Below are 5,802 nucleotides of genomic sequence, written 5' to 3' on the forward strand. Positions count from 1 at the left end.
ACTTCGAGCTTTTTTATGAATTGCTTAAAAAGTTTATGATTTTTTTTTTACTTGTTAAGTCAACTAAAACACAAAAATTTTATTGCCGCTAGATTTGGGGGAAGGAAAAACAATAATTTACATTTTTTTCCTGGTTTTACATTTTTCTTTTCTTGCCTTTTGATGGCTTAGAAAGGATATGCTCATTAAAATATTCTCCATAGCCAAAAGAGGCACAAGAAACGAGAATGCAATGAGCTCGCTTGTGTTGCATCACACCGCATTTGTCCATCCTTCTATACATCCATCCATACAGCATTCATGAAACAAATTCTGGCTAATTTGTATTCATAAATTAACGAGCTACACCCTGTGCCATCATATCGTGCCATCACTATTTTTATTGTGCCACGAATACGTACCAAATATGAATTTTAATTATGTAAATGAAGTATAAAGAAAAAGAAGGCCAATTTTTTTTTGTGGGCATTCTTTTCATAAGGCTTACATTGTTGCATTGCGGGGTTTGAAAGGAAATAGTGTTGCAATTGAAATATAGTATTTTCTTTGAAGGGCTTTAAGATACATAGAATACTAGCTGGATAGGGCCCGCTCCGCTGCGCCTTCTTTCACTCTCTTATCTTATCTGAGCTCTATATGGTCAAGTCAGGAAATAAGTCCTGTTTGGGGGTACTGGTACGGCCTTCAGATATTTCGCGCCAATGTGGATATTATATTGGTGCTCTTCTTCCAAATACCTTTCATCGGAGCCGTATATTGCTATGGTCGGTAAATATGTCCGGTATGGGGGCGTTTTTGAGAGTGAAGCGGATCCCCACATATCAGATTCGTGCTCTGGTCTCAATGGTCTTTGGTTTATATTCCATAAGGCTGGTGGCTTTGGAAGTGGGGCCGCCCCCTAGATACCCCACCCATCTCCGAGATCTGGCGTTTTTGGACATAGGGTAAGGGGAGGGTCCGCACATTAAAGTTTGGATTTTAGATCTACTTCATTCTCTTAGATTTGGTGGTGGATTGGAGTAGCCAAACTCTTTGCCCTAAAAATGGATATCAGATTCATACTCCACTCCCGAAAATCACAATGGAGCTTCATATGGCTATAGTCAGTATATATGTGTTGTTTTGGGGGGAGTTTATGAGGTGAGTCGTCTCTGAAACTCTTGGCCATGAAACAGACACAGATTTTGAGGTGTATGCAGTATGGCCACTCACGTACTTACAAACTAACAACAAATTTTGTCCATGAATATTCCACTAAAGAAAGTGCAATCTTCTCATATATCAATGAGTACAGTCGGATTCAAGTTTCAAGCTCAATGATAAGAGGCCTCCTTTTTATAGCCAAGTCCAAACGGCGTGGCGCAGTGCGACACCTCTTTGGAGAGAAGTTTTAAGTACGGGCAGTAGCCCGTACTTAGCCCTCAAAAAGTATCAGCATCGTGCTCTACTCTCAATTTGCCATTGGTTTAGGTGGAGTTTATGGGTTGGCACGACCCTAAACATTTGGCCTTAAACTTGGATATCAAATTCGTTTTCTACTATCAAATACCTATTTTTAATCGCCATAGTAGGCAATCATGCCCGATTTGAAGGGAGTTTAGAGGCAGACGCTGAAGCAATATCAGCCTAGTGCTAGAGCACGATTTTGTTTGAGCCCCATAATGTCAAGCATTTTGAAGGAGGCTATCAAGATATTCAGAGCTAGGGGGTCTCGTTCAGATTCACACTAATTAATTTTTTTTATTGGTAATCTACATTCAAAATCATTTTGTAAAAGGACCACTTGGGATACTATATTCTAAAAGATCCGCAGGTCCTCCTGTGGCCATCCCAATTTGATGGTAAAAAGTGTACTCTACTACCAAAGACCTTTTATTTCTGTCCTATTCTATCCTGATCGGACTTCATATATTATTTCATATTATTCTTATATTATTCTGAATTTTTGTTTTTTGGGTAGGATCGTTTGGGGAGGCATTGCCCTCTGACACGTCCTTTCATTTGAGTACAATATATTCTCGGTACATGACAGTTTGGCGTTGTATTTATTCCTAGGAGAGGTTCGGATAACCCCCTCCCCACTCTAAGAACGTTTATTTGAGTCTTTTATTGTCGCGATCTACTATCCTGCGGAACGGTAGGACGTGACCCAGATACTTGAATCCTTATACCAACATTAGATTCGAAATATACTGTCATAGACCTTTCTTTTAATTGACATATTATCCTGATCGAACTACACTTCCTATTGAGAGGTATTTAGTGAGTGGGCCGATCCCAGACTCTGTCCTAATTGTGCATGCCAGATTCGCAGTCAAGTCCCAAAGACCTTTCATTCGATACCTATTTAGTGACATTGGACATTTATGCCCGTTTTGGAATTTTTTGGATTGGGGAGGTCTCCTAGACACCTTGGATCAAATAACAGATATGTACTCAGTTTCTAACTATTGTATCTTTTGTTTCATACCCATATTGCCCCGACTCTTAGGGTAACATTTTAATGCCAAGTTCGTACTCTACTCTAAAATACTTTTCATTTGATACCCATATTGCCCAAAGCGGTGAAAGTGTCCTCTTGGGGCTTATTTGGGTTTGGGGATCCCCCCTCCCCGAAACTTAAAAGTGAAATTTGTTAACCAAATTCCTACTATACTTTTAAATACCTTTCATTTGATACCCATATTGTTCCAATCAGTGCACATGTCCGTTCGAATGGGTTTTGGGATGGGGCGTCCCCCCGATGATTTGACCGTAAAATTTTTTACCAATTTCGTGTTTTTGGGGTGCCATAAGATGCCATACAAAATTTCGCCTTAAACGGTGCACGCATCTCTGAGATCTGGTGTTTTTGAAAATTGGGGTATAGGGAAGGGTCCGACCCCCCTTCAGATTTTGGAGCCAAGTGTTTTTTTGGGGGAAAGCCCTAAATCACCCCCTAAACTGAACTTCATTTTCGACTATAGCAATATGGAGCTTAAATCAACTGCATTTGGGAGTAAATAACGAATTTGATATCTACAATATTTTCAGGGGCCGCTCCAGCCCCAAAACACCCTCCAAAAGGTTCATACTTTCGGACCATGGTAATACGGGGCTCAAATTAAGGGATTTGTGAGTGGGGCACGAATTTGAAAAATCACTTCTTATTACCCTTATTTTCAAAAACATCAGATCTTGGAGATTCTTATACAACAATGAGTGTTTTCCGATTCGGGTTGAGTTTATCAATGATAAGGGGACCTTTTTTATAGTCCGACTGGCGACATCTATTTGGGGAGAATTTTTTACATGACCATGCTTGGCATGGTACCTCCCAAATGTCGCCAGCAATAAGAGAGATAACCACAGCTTTAAATTTTTTCTGATGTTCTCGCCAGGATTCGAAAGCAGGCGTTCCGCGTCATAGGTGGACATAGGCTACAGTGGCACGAATATGATATTCACATTCAGGGCGAATTGTCTCCACCCTTATAAGATATTAGAGAGTTAAAGAAGGCTCAGCGGAGCGGGCCCGGTTCGGCTAGTCGATTTATAAATGTGAGTTTTATAATGCCAATAATTTTAATTGGAAGATCGGCCTCTAGGGCACCAATGTCCAACAAAATGTCAGCGTAATGGTATAAAAAATTTGACTTTTATGAGCCCAAGATCGGAAGAAAGCACTGTATGAGGGCCACATTATGCTATAGCCGATATAGCCCATATTCGAACAAAAATGGAATCTGAGAAAAGTTTCGTTGCAATATTTCCCTTTTTAAAGCCTTTGGCATGGCAGTCAGGCGGACAAGCCTAAATGGTCTTTGAATTTTACGACGAGTTGTTTTGCAAAAGGATTACTATGCGTTACAAACAAAATAAGCATACCCCAATGCTTTGAGAAAAAATATCAAATTTTAAAATATTAAATTTTAAATATTGTCTGCCAATATCAAACTGTCTGCTCAACTTAGTATTTTTGCTGTTTTAATTTTCCACTTTCACAAACACCAGGAGAGAGAGAGAGCCACCTGTCTGCTGCAGTAGTAGCACCACTTACGCATAGATAACCAAAAAAGGATTGATTCAACTTTTGCTGGGCAACAGCATTTGTTTCACAGCTTGTCCGTTTCGTCCATTTCAAAGCCATTTAAGCGGATATAATTTGTGACATTAACAGTTAACACAGCCAACAACGCACAAAGGAGAGTGAACAAACAGCAGCAAACAAATACAACGAAAAGAAACAATTCGCAACATCATCAGTGCTCCAAAGAGTGGGAGAGAAAGAAGAAAAAAAATAGGGTGAGAATGGTAAAGGCAGGCAGTATGTCCGATAGCCACATTTTCACCCTAAAAGGTATAGCATTAACAAGGTAAACACCACACAAATGCATTTCCAAACATGTTACCACCTTTTGTTGTTGCTGTTGCTGTTGCTTTTTACGCCCACATTGCCATTCAGTGGCCAGGATGCATAGCCATTACCAGCGATTAAAATTCTACAGAGCATTTGATTATAGCAATACCTTCTTAACATGCAACAACGGCAGACAGTTGGTAATACAAAAAGACAGACCAACAGACAGACAGACACCCAGGCAGCCCTTACAGCTTCAATTGGATGGACAGTCCAAATGACCAAGGGAAAAATTCAAACAAATGGCAACAAAAGTTTAATTAAATTTGCAAATGCAGTTCGCAGCATGATGTGTAATGCGTGCTGATGGCGGTGCTACAATTGGCGTTGGGTATGGAGAGTATCATCCATCCATTTTATTTCCAATACGAAAAAAAAACGATACTTCATGTGGAGAATTGCCAAGTTTTATGAAGAAATCCAAAAAAACTTTTACAAATTTTAAAATTTTTTCTTGAGATCAAATGTACAGAAAATTTTAAATTAAAAACAAGTAAGAACGTGCTAAGTCCGGCCGGGCCGAATCTTATATACCCTCCACCATGGATCGCATTTGTCGAGATCTTTTCCCGGCATCTCTTTTTAGGCAAACATAGAATATTGAATAAGAACTGTTATGCTATTGGAGCTATATCAAGTTATAGTCCGATTCGGACCGTAAATGAATGCTGAACATTATAGAAGTCATTGTGTACTACTTCAGTTCATTTGGGTAAGAATTGCGCCGTGTAAGGGCTCAAGAACAAAAATCGAGAAATAGGTTTATATGGGAACTGTATCAAGCTCTTGATCGATTCAGACCATATTAGATTAGGTCATGAGAAAAGCCGTTGTACAAAATTTCCGCCAAATCGGATGACAATTGCGTCCTCTAGAGACTCAAGAAGTCGAGATCGCAGATCGGTTTATATGGTAGCTATATCAGGTTATTTTCCGATTTGCGCCATACTCAGCACAGTTATTGGAAGTCACAACAGAATCATCCAAAATTTCAGCCAAACCGAATGAGAATTGCGCGCTTTATTGGCTCAAGAATATACCAGATTATGAGCCAATTTGAATCATATTTAACGCAGTTGTTGTTGTTGTTATACCAAAACACCACGTGCAAAATTCCAGTCAAATCGGACGAGAATTGCGCTCTCTAGACGCTCAAGAAGTCAAGATCCAAGATCGGTTTTAATGGCAGCTATATCAACACATGGACCGATTTGGCCCATTTACAATCCCAATCGATCTACGCAAATAAAAAGTATTTGTGCAAAATTTAAAGTGGCTAGCTTTACTCCTTCGAAAGTTAGCGCGCTTTCGACAGACAGACAGACGGACGGACGGGCAGTCGAATGTTGGGAAGCATAAAACTGCGCATAATTCAAAATTTCAGCAAAATCGGATAAAAAACA

Source organism: Stomoxys calcitrans, chromosome 3, assembly GCF_963082655.1.
Source record: "Stomoxys calcitrans chromosome 3, idStoCalc2.1, whole genome shotgun sequence".
Classification (NCBI taxonomy): Eukaryota; Metazoa; Arthropoda; class Insecta; order Diptera; family Muscidae; genus Stomoxys; species Stomoxys calcitrans.